At 38.8% G+C, this 18964-nt stretch overlaps 1 pseudogene; it reads right to left on the reverse strand.

The window, feature by feature from the left end:
• Positions 1-1138: 1138 nt before the first annotated feature.
• On the reverse strand, positions 1139-2591 carry LOC125962058 (ferritin light chain-like; annotated as a pseudogene).
• Positions 2592-18964: the final 16373 nt, after the last annotated feature.

The raw sequence follows: 18964 nt of genomic DNA on the forward strand, positions 1-18964 counted from the left end.
AATACAGGATATAAGAGGAATAGTCTAAAGACGGAAAAGCACATTTTGATTAGGAAAGAGAATTTAAGGCTTAAGTCTTTTTTTTAAGGAAAACTGCCTTATTACTATGAGATAAGAAAATTGTTTCCTTCTTTTCTTCCTTGTTTTCTTCTTCTTCTTTTTTTTAACCTTTTTAATTTTGGATATTTGACCTCTAAGCTGAGATGACTGAAAATGCCTCCTCTGGGCGTCAACCTTTTTGAAAGACTTTTTCCCCCTCCCTAAGGGCTGTTTGTCTCTTGGAGGCATTGTCTACATTACTCACCAAGAGGCAAGCATTGGTCCTTGCACTAAATGCTGACATCTCCTGATAAGAGGGAAGCTGCAAAGTAGAAGAATTGAAGGTCAATATGTTGCTATTGGTCTCAAGCGCATTGATGTACATTTGTGTATTGGGGAAGGGGAGTGAAGCTTGACAGTGGGCCAGTGGGGAGGGGTAAATATTTTGTGATGCTGTCTACCTATGGGCTTATAAAGTTTACAGCTGCATTAGGAGGACAAGCATTACCATTAGCATGAAAAGTAGGGCAGACCTCAGTTGCAAAAGCTTCTAGCCATACACATAGGGCAATACGTAAATGATACACCTTATTGCATTCACCTATTCACCCTCCCCTGTTCACGCTAATTGGAAATTTCAATCCATTTCAGAGAAGTAACACAACTATCAATCATTTTCCCTGGCACGAATCTTCCAGGAGGAAGAAAATGGAATACACCTAGCAACAGAGCTCACGCACTAGCCCATGTGTCTTAGATTTAATATCTGATCACTAGCTGGATTGAAGCCAAGAGGTGGTTCACGAAGTTGCTGTACATTAGAATCACCTGAGGAACTCTGAGACCTCCCCGTGCCCAGGCTCCTCCCTAGACCTACTGAATCAAAATCTCTGGGGCTGGGACCCAGACAACAATGTTTCTCTTAAAAGCTCTTTAGGTGATTCATACGAGCAGCAAAGCTTGAGAACCAGCCCAATAACGGGAACAAACTTATTTCACACAGATAAAGTGGGGCAATTCATGTGTTAAAAGAACATGAATATATATATATATATATATGTATATATATATACATATATATATATATTTCTTTTTTTCTCTTTATTCTGTTTGTGTTTCAAATAGGCTTTTTGTTTTTCTTCTGCAAAAAGCGTTATTGTTTCCATTTGGTCCAAGGCTTGGGAGAGGGCTCCAGGGCAGTTACAAAGCTGCCTAGTGGCTGCAGAGCGGGGCATCAGGCAGAAGCTCTGACGCCAGAGGGGCTCCTCAGAGGCCGCTGGACTTCAGAGACTCCTGTTTGTGCTCGAGGGTGAGCCTTTCAAAGAGATACTCGCCCAGCACAGCCTGCGGACCAGCCAGCCTGCGGAGGTTGGTCAGGTGGTCGCCCATCTTCTTGATGAGTTTCACCTGCTCCTCCAGGAAGTGGCTCTCCAGGAAGTCACAGAGGTGGGAGTCTCCGCGGGCGGAACCCAGGGCGTGCAGATCCGATAGTGCCTGGTTCAGGTCCTTCTCCCTAAGAATGGCGGCTTCCACAGCGTCCTGGGTTTTACCCCACTCATCTTGAGAAGGCTTCCGCGCATCCTGGAAGAGGGCGCGGCCACAGCACTGGTTTTGCATTTTCAAGAGATGCTGGGCACGCTCACACTTCTCCTCAGCCAGTTGGCGAAAAATGTGGCCCACACTGTCCAGAGTCCCATTGTTGCTGTCGAAATAGAAGCTCAGAGAGAGGTAAGTGTCCCCAGATGCATGTTAAACAGGCGGTGGATGGCCGCCTCCACCTTGATGGAATAATTCTGACGAACCTGGGAACTCGTGGTTGATCAGTAATAAGGAACTAAGCTCAAAAACCGGTGTTGGCCTGTCCTGGAGGCTGAGGATAGCTGAGTGGCTGATTCCAAAGGTTGCGACAGGAAGAAAGGTTGGAGGGTGGTCGGGGGCTGGAGCAAGGAGTGTCCCTGGGTCTGTTCATTCCAAACACTGTTGAAGCAAAAGACAGAACTGCAGGACTGCTGAGCGCACTGCCTCAAATAGGCTTTGATATAAATGAACAAGAAGGCCAAGCAAGGACAAAACTTACCCTTCCCCTCACCAAAATAGCTGGCGATACTAGAATCTAGACCTGGGAAGGGATTCTTCCATTACTTTCTTAACATTCCAAGCCACTAGAGCAGTGGTTCTCAAAGTATGGTCACCTTGTAACCAAGCAGAACCCTATGGGGCCTTCCTAGGACAGACCCATCGCCCATATCCTCTGCTGTAGTTCCTCTCTGAAGTACTCAGATAATAGTATCTCAGGCATGTTTCTTGATTTTTAAGATGCTAAAAACCACCACCCAATGGAAGAAATTAACTCCTTGATGATCATGAGCACGTAGCCCCCAGACCTTCTGGCACCTAAGGATGGATAATGTTACCTGCCCTGTGGCCTCAACATCAACCAGCCACAGGATTGTGCATGAGCTGATCACATTCCCTGGGACGTCCCTCCCTCACCTGGCCTTTAAAAATGCTTTGCTGAAATCCTTTGGAGATTTCAGGGTGTTTTGGAACATGGGCCACCCCTCTCCTTGCTCGATCCTGCAATAAACCTTTCTCTGCTCCAGACTCCAACCTTTAGGTTTGTTTGGCCTCACTGTGCTTCAGACACATGAACCTGCATTCGGTAACAACCTGACCAGCTTTACCAGCGTCCCCTGATAATGTGTCAGATATTCAAGTTTTAGGGCCCTGTCCCAGCCCTATGGAATCAGCAACTCTGGTGGGGCTCAGTGATCTCTGTTATAACAGGCTCTCCAGATGATTTTTATTCGCATTAAAGTTTGAAAATATCTGCATTGTCAGCTGGCCAAAGCGTCCACCAGCAGGTGAAGGGGAGTGGCGCCTGGAAAAGATAGGGACCAGCCAAGGCAAGTACAGCAGCATTTGCCGTGGTAGTAATGGAGAATGCCTTTTCTCCACTGGTTGGCACAGACTAGGATCTGGGAGCAGTGGCAGGGTTATTTAGGATGCTTTACATTTCAATGTAGAGGGACCGCTGTCCTGGTTTGCCAGGGACTTCCCCTGTGTGAGCACTTAAAATCTCATCCTGGCAAACCCCTTAGCCCTGGGTTTGAAAAACTTAGGGAATAACATGAAATGTAGGGGAAACATGATCTAGGTTTTGGGCAAGTCACAAGTGCTAATTAAAGCTAAGCGAGTATGGACAACATCTAGCGTTCTTTAGCCCTTCGCGGGGAGGTAAATCTGATTGGGTGAAAGGAGTTATTGTTAAGAGATCTTTGTAGAAACATCCCCTTCTGCTTAGTCCACTGGTTCTCAGTTCTGGCTAGACATTGGCATCGTCTGAGGAGATTTTAAATGATTTTATTGGTCTAGGATGACCAACCGTCAGTGTGAGGGTTTTTAAAAAGTGCTTCAGATGATTCTAATGTGCAACCAAATTTAGGTGCCACTGTTTAAGCTTTTGAACCGCTGCTACATATTTTCACCTCACCTTCCTATGAGAATATCCAACTGTAGTTGAGGTTTGTTTTTTTTTCTTTTGCTTTTTTTAACTGTCTTATTATAAGATTAACTGTCTTAAATAAGGTTGAAGGTACAGAAAATCTTGCTAGTCCATCTGGTATAGCTGGATACTTAGAATAATATCGTTAAGATATATACCATTTAAATATTGTGACTGGCCTTTTTTTTTTGAAATTAACATATGCATTGAATTAGTATGATCTCTTTTGAGGTTGTCATGTTGGGGAGCTATACCTCTAATCTGCTGCCATTGCTAAATATCTGGACACCTCTTATTAGGAATTGCTTTTAAAAATCTTTAGGGATTAAAACCAAGATTGCTGTATTATTTGTACTGGGACCACAAAAACCTCACAGAGTTCCCCCGCTGTACCTTCTACCCCAACTCTAACCCTTGGCAACTTCTAATCTGTTCTCCATCTCCACAGTTTTGTTATTTTAAGAATAATATGTAAACATAATCATGAATTACTTAATCTTCGGAGATTGGCTTTTCAAAATTTTTCCCTCGGCATCATTCCCCTGAAGTTCATTTCAATTTTTGCATATATTAATAATTTGTTCCTTTTTGTTTCTCGGTAGTATTCTATCATAAGATTTTATCACAATTTGTTTCAACATTCATCCACTGAAAGACACTTGGGTAGTTGCCAGTTTTTGGCTATTATAAATAAAACTGCTATGAACATTTATGTGTAAGTTTCTGTGGGAACTTAATTAAGTTTTTGTTTCTTTTGGATAAATGCTCAAGAGTACAATTACTCTTGAGTAATTGTACAATTGAGTAATTACAATTACAATTACAATTACAATTACTGCATTGTAGGGTGAATCTACTTTTAGGATTAAAAGAGACTGTCAAGCTGTTTCTCAGAGTGGCTAAACCATTTTATTTTCCCACCAGTGATGTGATAGAATTTTTCTACATACTCACCAGCATTTGATGTTGTCACTATACTTTAATTTTAGTTGTTCTCTGACATCTCATTATGGTCTTAATTTGCATTTCCCTAATGGCTAATGATGTTGAGCATCTTTTCATGTGCTTCTTTGCCATGTGTATATTCTCTTCCATGAAATGTCTGTTCCTGTCTTCTGCCTATTTTCTAGTTGGATTTTCTTAAGTTGTTTGGAGAGTTCTTTGTATATTATAGATACAAGTCATTTGTCTCATGGGATTTTCAAATATGTTTTCTCACTGTGTAATTTGAGTTTTCATCCACTAAAAAGGATCTTCTATGAAGTATTTTTAACTCATTTTGATGAGATCCAATTTATCAGTTTTTGCTTTTATTGATCATACTTTTGGCGTCAAGTCTAAGAATTATTCCCCTAGTTCTAGATGCCAAACATTTTCTCCTATGTTTTTCTAAAAATGTCCTGCTTTTATATTTAAGATTATGATCCACTTTGATTTAATTTTTGTGTAAGGTGTGGAGGTTAAGGTTCATTTTTTGTTTGTTTGTTTTTGTCGAGGGATGTCCAACTGTTTCAGTACCATTTTTTGAAAAGTCTATTCTTCCTGGATAGCTTTTGCACTGCTGTCAAAAACAAGTTAAATGTATTTATGTCAGTCTATTTCTGGGTTCTCTATTCCATTCCATTGATCTATGTATCTACCCTCCATCATTACTGCAAACTCTTGAAATTGGGTAGATTAATTCCTCCCATTTTAATCTTCCTTTACGAATTGTTTTAGCTATTCTTCAGCCTCTTCTTACCACATAAATCTTAGAATAAGCTTGTCTATATCCACAAAAACCTTGAGGGCATTTTAAGAGTAATTGTGTTAAGCTTCTTGTCTTGGGGAGAATTGACATCTTTATTATGTTGTGTTTTCTAATCCATGAACAAGGTATGTCTCCCTATTTGTTTGGGACTTTTTAATTTTTCTTCATCAGCATTTTGTAATTTTCAGTATAGAGGTGCTATAAATGTCTTATTGGGCTTATATTTAAGTATTTACTTAGGTCAGTTGTAAATGGCATCACATATTTTTATTCAAGCTTCTGTACATTTGTTATTAATATATAATTTGATAAAATTGTGGTGATCTTGTACTCTAAATCATTTACAAACTGATATTATTTCTCAAGCTTTTTGTGGATTCCTTGGTATGTTCTCCATTTAGATTATCATCTCATCTTCAGATACAACTTTACTTCTCCTTATGCAATATAATAGGATATATTACTATTCAACATTCAGTAGGATATGTTCCTTCCTATTCAACATAGTAGGAATAGTCCTTTTATCTTTTAAATAAACTTTTTAAAACTTTAACTTTTAAATTTATGTATTTATTTATTTTTGCTTTATTTTCTTACTAGAACCTCCAGTAATATATTTAATAAAAGTGGTGAGAGCAGATATCGGTGCCTTGTTTCTGATCTTACAGAGAAAGCATCCAGTCTTTCACAGTTAAATATAATGTCGGTATAGGTTGTTTGTAGATCATCTTTATGTTTCAGTATGTTCCTTTCCTATTCCTAGTTTGCTTGAAGTTTTTTTTCTTCTTTTTTTAAAATCATGAATGAGATTGGATTTTGTCAAATGCTTTCTCTGCATTAATGGATAGGATCACATGACTTTTCCCCCTTAATCTATTAGATATGGTGGATTACATTGTTTAATTTTCAAATATTTAACCAACTTTGCATAACTGGAATAAATACCACTTGTTCATGGTATACTATTCTTTTTATATATTTCTGGATTTAATTTGCTAATATCTTGCTGAGGATTTTTACAGCCAATTTCATAAAACATATTGGTCTGTAGTTTTCTTCTTTCTATACTATCCCTGTCTGGTTTTGGTATCAAAGTAATACTGGCTTCATAAAATTAATTAGGAACTGTTCCCTCTACTTCTGTTTTTTATCAAATCATGTAAAGTTGGTGTTAATTCTTTAAGTCTTGGGTAAAAGTGAAACATCTAAGCCTGAATATTTCTTTTGGGAGTTTTTAAATGAAAAATCCGTGTTTCTAATGGTTACAGGAAAATTGAGATTATCTATTTCATCTTGGCTGAGTTTTGGTAGTTTTGGGTGTAGAAGCATTGGCCCATTTCGTCTACATTTTTGAATTTGTAGTGTAGACTTGTTCATAATAACTTGTCCCTCATTAACCTGCAGGATATGTCATAGTATCCCTGGTTGCATTTCTGATATCTGTGATTTGTACCATCTCTCTCTTTTTTTTTTTTTTTTTTTTTTGTGGTACACGAGCCTCTCACTGTTGTGGCCTCTCCCGTTGCGGAGCACAGGCTCCGGACACGCAGGCTCAGCGGCCATAGCTCACGGGCCCAGCCGCTCCGCGGCATGTGGGATCTTCCCGGACCGGGGCACGAACCCGCGTCCCCTGCATCGGCAGGCGGACTCTCAACCACTGCGCCACCAGGGAAGCCCTGTACCATCTCTCTTTTTATCTTTATCAGTCTTGCTAGATCTTTATTGATTAGATTATTTCAAAGAACCAGCCTTTTGTTTCATTGATTTCCCCCCCATTTTCCTGTTTTCAGTTTCATGGATTTCTGTTTCATCTTTATTATTTCCTTCTTTCTGCTTGTTTCGTGTTTTTCCCTCTTCCTTTTTTACTATTTTAATATACAAAATTAGATTATTGCTTTGAAATATTTTCTTTCCCAATTTAGTGCTATAAACTTCCCTTTCAGCATTGCTTTCACTTCATTCCGCAAACTTTGATCCGTTACATCTCCATTTTCTTTTATTATATGCATTTAAAAATTTTTCCTTGATGCTGTCTTTTTTACCCATGAGTTATTTGGAATTGTGATGTTTAGTTTTCATGTGATTGAAGATTTTCCTGTTGTCTTTCTCTTATTGATTTCTAGTCTGATTCCATTATGGCTAGAGAACATACTCTCTATGATTTTAATTCTTTTAAATCTGCTAATGTTTTTTTATCGCCCAGTATATGGTATATGAGTGAATGTTCCATGGACACTTGAATATGTATTCTGTTCTTATTGAGTGTGTTCTTTAAATGTCAGTTATATCCTGCTGATTGATGCTGTTTTCAGTTCTTCCATATCCTTGCTGATTTTTCTCTGGTAGTTCTATAAATTGCTGTGTTGAAGTCTCAAATAATAATTGTGGATTTAAAACTTTCTCCTTTAACATTTTTTAGTGTTTGCTTCATGTATTTTGAAGTTCTGTTGTTTGGTGCACACACATTTACTATCACTAGGTCATCTAGGTGGATTATTCCTGTTATCTTTATGTAATGAACCTCTTTGCCCCTAATAATTTCCTTTGCTCTGAATTCTACTTTATCTGATGTTAATATAGCCATTCCTGCTTTTTCGATTAATGTTCACATGATATATCATTTTCATCCTTTTACGTTGAACTACCTATATCATGATGTTTAAAGTAAGCTTCTTATAGACAGTATGTAGTTGGACCATGCTTGTGATTTTTTAATCTACTCTTCCAATCTCTGTCTTTGACTTGGTTATTTAGATCATTTACAGTTAATGTAATTATTGCCATGTCAAAGATTTGGTCTACCATGTTATTTTTTGTTTTGTCTTTTACCTTAGTTTCTCAATCCTGTGTTTCTCTTATTTTGCCTTCTTGTGGATTTTACTTAAACATTTTTTAATAAGACCATTTAGTTTAATTTATTTAGAATCATTTGTGTATACTGTTTGTATAGTTTTCTTAGTGGTTGCTTTTGGCATTACACTATACATATGTAACTTATCATAGCCTACTGGAATCAGTGTTTTATTACTTCAAGTGAAGTTTCAAAATTTTACTTCCATTTAGGTCTCTTAATATTTCCCAGTTTTAAAGTATGATTTTTTTGTAGTATTTCCTTTCTCTACATTGAGAACCCCATCAGATGGTGTCATCATTTTTGCTTTGACAATCATATAGAATTTAAGAAACTCATGAGGCTAATGATAGTCTCTTATATTTACCCCATTTGTTTTCACCCATCCCATTGTTCCCCTTTTCTTTCTGAAGTTCCCAGTCTTCTGTTATTGTTTATGTTTTCATAACAGTAGGTGATATCTGGGCTTTCCAGTGCCATTAGATATGGGTTTCAGGAAACACTGAGCCTGGCTCACTTAATGCTACTGAGTTGGAGAGTTTGTATATGTTGGGCCTGTTGGCACAGCAGATGCTAGCAGATTAGACTAATGTTGATGGGACTAGTGCCACAGGAGGATGGGTTCCCATTCAGGCTATGCTGCTGCTATAGTAGATCAAGTCCCCCTCTACCCCAAGTGTGGGGCAGTGACCTGCTGCTGTCACTGCTTTGTATTAGGCTGCTTTTGCCTCCGGTGTGTGGTGGGATCCCTTGGAAGCTACTGCTGCTGTTGTCAATCACAAGGTTAAATTCATTTCAGAAATATTTAAGTATAAATATATAGCCTGGCTCTTGCAGGACCTCTGTATTTTTTTTATGGCTTTCATACAAATTACCCCAAATTTAGTGACTCAAAACAACGTAAATTTATTACCTTACAAGTCTGACATTGGTCTCAATTGAGTAAAGTAAAAGTGTTGGCAGGATCGACAGATGAATGGATAAAGATGTGGCACATATATACAAAGGAATATTACTCAGCCATAAAAAGAAATGAAATTGAGTTATTTGTAGTGAGGTGGATTGACCTAGAGACTGTCATACAGAGTGAAGTAAGTCAGAAAGAGAAAAACAAATACCGTATGCTAACACATATATATGGAATCTAAAAAAAAAGAAAAATTGGTTATGAAGAACCTAGGGGCAGGGCAGGAATAAAGACACAGCCATACAGAGTGGACCTGAGGACACAGGGAGGGGGGAGGGTAATCTGGGATGAAGTGAGAGAGTGGCATAGACATATATACACTACCAAATGTAAAATAGATAGCTAGTGGGAAGCAGCCTCAAAGCACAGGGAGATCAGCTCTGTGCTTTGTGTCCACCTAGAGGGGTGGGATAGGGAAGGGAGGGTGGTAGGGAGATGCAAGAGGGAGGAGATATGGGGATATATGTATATGTATAGCTGATTCACTTTGTTATGAAGCAGAAACTAACACACCATTGTAAGGCAATTATACTCCAATAAAGATGGTTAAAAAAGAAAAAAGAAGTGTTGGCAGAGCTACATTCTTTTCTGGAGGCTCTTATGGGTGTTTCTGTTCCCTGGACTTTATCTGCTTCCAGCGGTCACTGGTAGTCCTTGACTCAGAGTCCCCTTTCTCCACCTACAAAACCCAAAATGCTGCATCTCTCTGATTCTGCTTCTATTAGGACATCTCTCTCTTTCTCTTTCTACAGTTGGGAATGGTTTTCTGCTTTTAAGGACTCATGCAATTAGATTTGTTCCATGAGGTAATCCAGGATAATCTTTCTATCTCAAGGTCTATAACTTCAGTCATATCTGCAAAGTCCTCTTTACCATGTAAGGTAAGATATTAATAGGTTCTAGGGATTAGGGTGAAGGCATTTTTAGGAGCCATTATGCTGCCTCCCACACCCTTAACAAGTGACCTTGAGCAAATTACTGAGATTTTTAAAGCCTTACTTTCCTCAAACATAAAATGGAAAGAAAGATAACTAGTTAATACCATGAAAGTGAAATAGTATATATGAAATGAACTAATTCAAAAAATAAGATTTCTTCTTTTTCTTTATGATTTACATTATTCTCAGAGTTCAGTTACTTGAAGAGTTACTTTTTTTTTAAACAGAACTAAGGACTTTCAGGGTTCAGGTGCTGTAAGATTGTCTGAATTATCTGAGTAGCAATTAGCTAAGCACAGGTGTAAAACATCTGATTTACTCCCTGGTGTTCTTTATCTTCTCATCCCACTAAATCCATATCCCTTGTCTAGCTCCAGCCAGTAGAGTCAGAGCTTGTTTTACTGTTTAACTAAAGTTCAATTTAAATTCTCTCTACATCTCCAGTTTCTCAGCCCTGGTTGCATATTATAATCACCTGGGGAGATTTCAAGCCCTACTGATGCCAAAGTTTTACCTATCATTGATATTTGAGGAGGGACCTGGAATTAAATGCTCTAGCTTATGGTTTTTGGAGCCAAATCAGTCTACACTGAGCCAAATCATTTGCGAGATCACCTCTAAAAAGGAATTTATCTGTGGTGACTAATGCTCTTCCTTTGTCAGTATGCTTGTCCCTCTTTGGGGGAAAAAAGAAGGGGAAAAAAACCCCAGCAGTTGGGCTCCTTGAATTACAACCTGATGCTGTGGAATTAGTGTTGGCTCAGAGCGCACATCTTCGGATACCCATTCTCTCTCCTGCTTCCTTGCATGAGCTTATATCCTTGGGCAGTTTTTCATCCACCACCCTGTTTTGATTCTAATCTTAGCAAGTAAAGTCTCCCCTTAATGAAACAGCATTTCATGAGACTTACTGGGAGCATAGGTCTGTTCCAGACCTATCCTGTGTTAGCTAAAGCAGATATAAGTGATGTATTTTTGGCATTCATCCTTGTGGGTTGGAGAGAAAAGACAGAATTTTATCCTTTAGGTGTCATCTGACTGGGCAAATGGGCTCTTTCCCTCTACTGCCTACCGTGTAAAAAACTGAGGGTGTTACCTCTAGAAGGTATCTTCTAGGTATCAAAATAGTTCAGATAAGTCATATTTCTCAGTAAAAGGTGACAAAACTATGGCTTAGGTGGTGAATTTTCCATGTCAATTTGTCTGGGCCACCATGCCCAGTTATTTGGTCAAATATTATTCTGGATATCTCTGTGATGGTGTTTTTGTGTTTTTTTAAATTTTTATGTTTTATTTATTTATATTTTTGGCTGCATTGGGTCTTCGTTGCTGCACGTGGGCTTTCTCTATTTGCAGCAAGTGAGGGCTACTCTTTGTTTTGGTGCGTGGGCTTCTCATTGCGGTGGCTTCTCGTTGCAGAGCATGGGCTCTAGGTGCACGGGCTCAGCAGCTGTGGTGCACAGGCTTAGTTGCTCCATGGCGTGTGAGATCTTCCCAGACCAGGGCTCAAACCTGTGTCCCCTGCATTGACAGGCGGATTCTTAACCACTGTGCCACCAGGGTAGTCCCTGTGATGGTGTTTTTGGATGAAATTCATATTTAAATTTGTGGTGGACTTTGAGTAAAGCAGATTATCCTCCATAATATGCATGGGCCTCATCCAATCAGTTGAAGCTCTTAATAAAACAAAGACTGACCTCCCTGTCGCAAAAAGGAATTCTGCCAGAAGACTTACAGAAATTGAACTGCAAGTCTTCCTAGAGTCTCTAGACAGCCTAACCTGCAGATTTTGAATTTACCAAGCCTCTATTATTGTGTGAACCAATTGTTTAAAATCTCTCTCTCTCTTTCTCTATCTTTATATAGATTTGGATATAGATCTAGGTATCAATATCGATATCTAGATCTATATCTATCAGTATATATGGGCACATTGTATACACATGTTGTTGGTTCTGTTTTTCTGGAGAACCTTGACTAATACAGTGGCCCATATAAATAAAAGGATGAACCCAAGTTCACCCAGGTAGAAAGTAGTACAATGAGAACTGGAACTTAAGGCCTCATGACTCATTCAGCTGTGAACACTGACCCAGAACTGGCGTCCGCACACTCTGGCCCACTGATCAGATCTCGCTTGACTCCTGGTTTTGTACATAACGTTTTGCTTGAACACAGCCGCACTCATTCATTAACGTATTGTGCATGGCTGTTTCTGTGCTACAGCAGCAGATGGGCAGTTGCAACGGAGACGTATGGTACAGAAAATCCAAAATATTTACTATCTGACCCTGTACAGAAAAGATCTGCTGACCCTTGCTCTAGGATGCCATCTGATTTCTGATAGCACCGAGGAGAATAATTCATGCACATTGGGATAGATTGTTAATCTCATGTCCTCCTTAGGTCAAAGATCTCTTAAATGCTCACCTTTGCAATAGCCAGCCTGGGGAGCATTGTCTGAGGATGCAGAAATATTTCTTGCCAGGTCTTTCCAATCCACACTGCTCCCTGACTATGGTTCTTAAATCCTAATTTTTAAAAAAATTTTTATTGGAGTATAGTTGATTTACAGTGTTGTGTTAGTTTCAGGTGTACAGCAAAGTGAATCAGTTATACATATACATATATCCACTTTTTTTTTTTCTTTTTTCGGTACGTGGGCCTCTCACTGTTGTGGCCTCTCCCGTTGTGCAATACAGGCTCCGGACACGCAGGCTCAGTGGCCATGGCTCACGGGCCCAGCCGCTCCGCGGCATGTGGGATCTTCCCGGACCGGGGCACAAACCCATGTCCCCTGCATCGGCAGGCAGACTCTCAACCACTGCACCACCAGGGAAGCCCCAATTTTATTTTTTTTTATAGTCTTTTCCAAATAGCCCATTACAGAGTATTGAGTGGAGTTCCCTGTGCTAATAAGAAGAGCAGGTTCTTATTAGTTTTCTATTTTATGTATAGTAGTGTGTATATTTCAGTCCCAATCTCCCAAGTTAGCCTCCCTGCCACAATCTCCTGGTAACCCTAAGTTTGTTTTCTACATCCGTGCCTCTACTTCTAAAACCTGTCTATTTTAACCAACTACCACTCATTGCTTACTGTCTCTGGCTTCATGTACTTGATAATAAATCTACTTCTTTTTCTATCCTGGATGACATGTTCCAAGGACTGAGATAATATCTTATTCTACATAATTTGTCCTTGATATTGTCTATCTTGGGGTCTTCATCTATGTCCCAAAGAAGACAGTCACTCTGTCTTCTAGTACTACTACTAATACCACATTTTATGGCATGAATTTGACCCAATGCACTGAACTATATCCCTTTAGAAGCTGTAGGCAACCTGTCACTGGGTTTTAGCACAGGGGTAGAGCTCAGATTAGTGTTCAAATTTAAACAAATCTACTTGACCAGAAACTTTTTGTCTCACCATTTATTACACAAGTAACTTCTGTCTTTGCATCTATGATATAAATATTTTTAATTTCCTAAATTATCTGAAAAATTATTTAGAGCTTCCGTTTCAGTAGGCATTGGAATTGCTGTATTATGACTATTTCATTATTTTATTTCCAAGTGTTAAATTAGGCTTCAAGCTTTGGCCAAGAGTAGACAGGAAAGGGTTTCAAAAGAAATGAAGAGTGGGAAAGACTTCTGATGCAAGGGAGACTTAATAAAGATTTGATTTTGAATCAACAATTTATAATAATGGTTTGATTTTGAATCAGTAATTTATGTCGGGCTTCCCTGGTGGCGCAGTGGTTGAGAGTCCACCTGTCGATGCAGGGGACACGGGTTCGTGCCCCGGTCCGGGAAGATCCCACATGCCGCCGAGCGGCTGGGCCCGTGAGCCATGGCCGCTGAGCCTGCGCGTCCGGAGCCTGTGCTCCGCAACGGGAGAGGCCACAACAGCGAGAGGCCCGCGTACCGCAAAAAGAAAAACAAAAACAAACCAAAAAAATAAAATAGTTTATGTCATTGCAAAATAGCTCCCTGGTGAAATTCCATTCTTTGGTAATCATTAAGTACAGAAATTAACAATCAAAATATGCAGTGATCTTCATTTTCTAAAAACAAACCTATATCTAGATGAGAGGAGAATTCATCTCATAACTCAGGCTCTGGACTTACGACTCCAAGTCCTGTCTTCTTTCAAATATACCTGTTAAGTTTCTGTCTTCTTGAGCATGAGGTAATGGCTTCAGCTTTCATCCTCTTCCTCAGTATATAGCTTGGTGAGTATGAGTAAGGGATCTAAAACTTGAGAACTTGGGTTCAAATCTTGACTCTAAAATTTACTTGCTGAGTGCTCTTGAGCATGTTATCTCTTTTACCTCAGTTTTCTCACCTATAAAATAGAGATAACATTACTTCTCTTAGGGAGTTGCTATGACGGTTAAAAGAGAAAATTCATACAATGCAAGAATTTATCAGTTCTTGGAACACAATAAATACCGAAAAATAATGTTAGCCATTATCAAGGCCCCCTCATTTTATGGATAATATAGATTAGTTTATATAGGTCTAATATTTACATATACATAAACAGTTTGTACCTATGTGTGTGTATACGTTCTTCTTAGAAATTGAGCAGTCAACATTCACATCTAAAAGTATGTGCTCTGTGAAATGTAGATCTGTGTACAGACACCGTGCTATAGTTATCTATTGCTACATAATAAAGAAGTCCAAACTTAGTGGTGAAATAAACAAAAATTTTAATATGTGCCCAGATTCTGTGGGTCAGCAATTCAAACAGTACACAGAGGAGATGGCTTGTCTCTACTCCATGACTGATGTCTGAAACCTCAGCTCATGAGGATTCAGATGGCTGGGGCTGGAATCATCTAGATAATTTTAATTCACATGTCTGGCCCTTGAAGACTGGGCCCAACAAGGACTGTTGACTGGAGTGCCTATAGATGGCTGCCCATGTGGCTTGGACTTCTCATAACGTGGTAGTTAGGATTCAAGATAGAGTATCCCAAGAGAATGAGTGTCCAGGGTTGAAGCATTCCACGAGAATCATGCAAAAGCTGCATGACCTTTTATGACCTAGTCTTAGATGTTACATAAGATGTACATCACTTTCATTATATACTATTGCAGGCTTTGGAGACCATTTTCCATAAAGTGTCAGACAGTCAATATTTTAGGCTTTACAAGCCATACAGTCTCTTTTGCAACTACTTAGCTCTGCTTCTGTGATGTGAAAACAGACACAAACAATACATATACTAAGGAACATGGCTGTGTTCCAATAAAGCTTCATTTATAAAAGCCGGTAGAGGCCTAGACTTGGCCCACCAGCCATAATTTACTGACCCCTGCTCTATTGTTTGAAGCCATGGAAAGCCTGCCCAAATTCAAGGGAAAATGCCCACAGCTGGATGCGAAGAATGGCAATGAATCTGAGACCCTGTATTAAAACCACTACATATGGGATATTTATAAGAGGATCTGTCTGCATACCTTGTTTCTCCCATGTATGGTGGATATGAGGTATTGGGACATCTTACATCTCTGTAAGCCTGGGTCAGGGTCAAAGTTGGAATCTGAACTCAATGACCTTGATTTCTGGAATAATTGGTAACTCTAATTATGATATGCTTACACTCCTTACCCCAATAAATATACCACAAAAGATAGATTTCAAGTAAACAATTGCTTTATGGCAGATTTTTATTAAGTCTCCATTGACTGAATTATTCCATTTTGGTTGGAAAGCATGAGTTTTTTCTTTCCTAAAGAGATCTGCAACTTTTCAGATGTGGCATTTCATTCTACTGAGAGGATGATGTAGCTTTTTATAAACGGAAAAAGCAGGGCAGGCTGAGTTCACTCAGATCGTACTAATGCTTACAGGAATAACCGAAACTGGAACACAGGCTTCCAGGTTTTCCTGTCCTGTGCTCCTTCCGGTAGGTGCCATTGTCTGCTGGGTCTGGCAGTAATAATTTCTGACCTTTACCTCTCTACGCTGTTGTGAAGTGGTTTGGGGCTTTGTTAGCTTTCTTATGAGTTTGTACTAAATTGTGTCCATAAAGTAGGCTGAATTCCTCAGGGAAGGATGATAGCTGTTACTGTGTTATTACTGCAAATGTTGTGTTGGTTACCTTTTTTTCTTTTCTTTTGTCCAGTTGTATTCTGAACTTAAAAGTTATATTATCCGAAATGAAAATGTGCATTTGGTGGAAAACACTAATTTAAGGGATGAAAATTCCTGATAATTGCTTCAGTCAACCCTTAATACACACTGAGCTTCATTAGTACATAGACAACTCTCAGACCATTCCCTTGGAAGAGGTCACATAATAAGGCTTTGTGTTGATTTCACATTCTGTTCGGTAGAGACAGAACAAATTAGAATAATTAGCTGGTACAGGAAAGCACAAAGAACTTTCTTCTGTTTTTGTGATGCATCCCGTTATAAGGGTTGAAAATGAGGCTGGAGGTAAGAACGTGAAACTCAGAAGAGCAAAGGAGAGAGGATATTGTTTCTTTGAAAATATTCTTTCAGTGTTGGCCCAGAAGAAATATGAAGCTGAGGATATTTTTTTTAAATGATGATTTTTGTGTTGATGATGTGAGTGTGGAATTAGTAAGAATCAGGAAGCAAGTATCCTTTTCCACAAAGGACTTGGGAGCAAATGAAACCGTAAATACTCCCTGCTCTTGGAAACCCTTTTGGAGCTATAATCAGAGAAAGGTAAAGGCAAAGCCTCAGGGCAGAGGTGTTCAGAGCAAAGGGATAGGAGGAAAACAAAAGGAGAGTGGATATGTTTAGAGCTGTCATTTTGAAATTTACCTGTTTCTGATTCAGTGCTGCTTTGCTGCTGTGTTGGTCCAGTGGAAATCCTCAAAGCAGGAGCAGCCGTATTTTAAAATAATAAGGTTAGAGCAAGTGACTTTAATCCAGGACTCTTTAGCTCAAGAGCACAGAGGAGAGTGTGAGGAAAGAGTGAGGCCACAAAGGAAATGTTCACTGGGTACATTTTCCCCAAACCTCACTAACTGGGAGAAATTGACCACTGGATTATGTGCTTGAAGGAAAGCAAAAATGTTGAAAGCAAAGAGTGTGGAGCTTGTTTAGAAAGCAAGCTGTATCATTTGGTCACACACTGATGATAATAGCATTGGCTGAGACCTGACCATTTACAATGAAGGCACTTCTGTAGGTAATAAGTTCCAGGAGGGCCAGAACTATGTCTCTTTCAGCATTTAGCATGGTTTAGCGTCTGAGAGGCCAGTACATTATTGGCATATAGTAGACTTAAAAATGAGTATTTGTGGGTTGTCTGAATGAGTGGATGTGTGTGATTCATATCCTATTTGCAGGTCCTATGCCCTACAGTGGATTTTCAGTGTCAGGTTGTGAAAGTATTTATGACGGGGATTGGCATTGTTCCCTATCTAATGGATAAAGATTACACATGAAAGGACTTTACATTGACATCCCAAAAGCCTCATAGGAATTACTTAACAAAAAAATAAAATTGGATTCTGTATAATTTCTAATTTGTAAGGTGGCCACAAAACTGGTATTTCAGCCAGTCCTCTGGTAGTTCCGATGACGTCCCCATGATCACCCAGGCATAATCAGAATGGCTTTAGGATTTCGGAGCCAAAATGTCCCTCAGTATTTACTGCTTTGCTCATCCATTTAAGAAAATGGACTATTGAAAAAATAGCTTCAGACACAATACGGCATTTTATGATTTAGCATGAAATCTGAGAAATATAGAGGTTATCTGAAGCCTGCAATGGTAAAGTTCCCTCTGCTATTGAAGTTATTGTCTTTAAACAAAGATTCTACATCAGTAATGCTATATATATATATATATATATATATATATATAAAATGATATTCAGGTTAATTTCCTGTTCTCTCTAAGGAAGTAATTGGTTGGTTGGTATGAGAGATGCTGTGGCTTCCAAGGGTGAAAAGTATTATTTTGTTGTAATTTCCATCTACCTAAGGATGGGAGAGGCCCAGTACACTGCAGTCAGTATATTATGTGGAGCAGGTTATATTGTGGTTTCTTTATGAACTTTTACATGTTTATTTTCTATGCAAGTTTGTGTGCTCCTTTTTGAGTTTTGGTAGATAAGTGTTTTGTAACTTTGGAATACTTGGAGTTTTATATATATATATATATATAAAACTTATATATATATATATATATTTTAACGTAATAGTTAAAGCCGTGGAGAATGTACTAGCCTACCTAGGTTCAAATTCTGGCTTTACCCTATGACTTCCCTGTGGCTTCCTCTGCTCACCTATTAAAAAGGAGGATAATAAGACTGCTGTGGTGAGTTATATACTAAGTGCTATTTAAGCATTTGCTATAATGATTATATATACTCGAAGGCAAGGAACTTGCCCCTTGATCGTCTCTGTATTCCTAGTGCTTAAGAAGTCCTAGTGCTTTTCTAGTGCATTGTTTTAGGATAGAGATAGCTCAGTATAGTTCTTCTCACTATAAAGTACTGTTACGTTGAAAGTCTTTGCTTGTGTACTAATAATCTATGACATATCTGCTGAGGACAAGGAAAGGAATAGTTTTAAAACTGCAATGGATAACAAAAGATTGTATGATGTAATGCCTTTACTAATTAATTATAAAACTAACAAATGATCATGGTAGAAAATTTGAAAAACTCCTAGACAAAAGAGAGATCAACAAAATTTGGAGTAACTTTCAGAGTGTAGAGTTGTTCGTGAATATTAGTGCTTTCATATTTTCCAGGACTTTAAGTAGACTCTGCTTCTTAAGAGTCTATTCATGATATTTTACTTTAATGATGTTTTCATCATGGGGACACACACACAGAGAAATCTGTTAAAAAAAAAAGAAAGAAAGAAAGACATGTAAATCACTGATGTTTCAGATAGCCACATGAAATAAAGT

Source organism: Orcinus orca, chromosome 1 (genome assembly GCF_937001465.1).
Source record: "Orcinus orca chromosome 1, mOrcOrc1.1, whole genome shotgun sequence".
Taxonomy (NCBI): Eukaryota; Metazoa; Chordata; class Mammalia; order Artiodactyla; family Delphinidae; genus Orcinus; species Orcinus orca.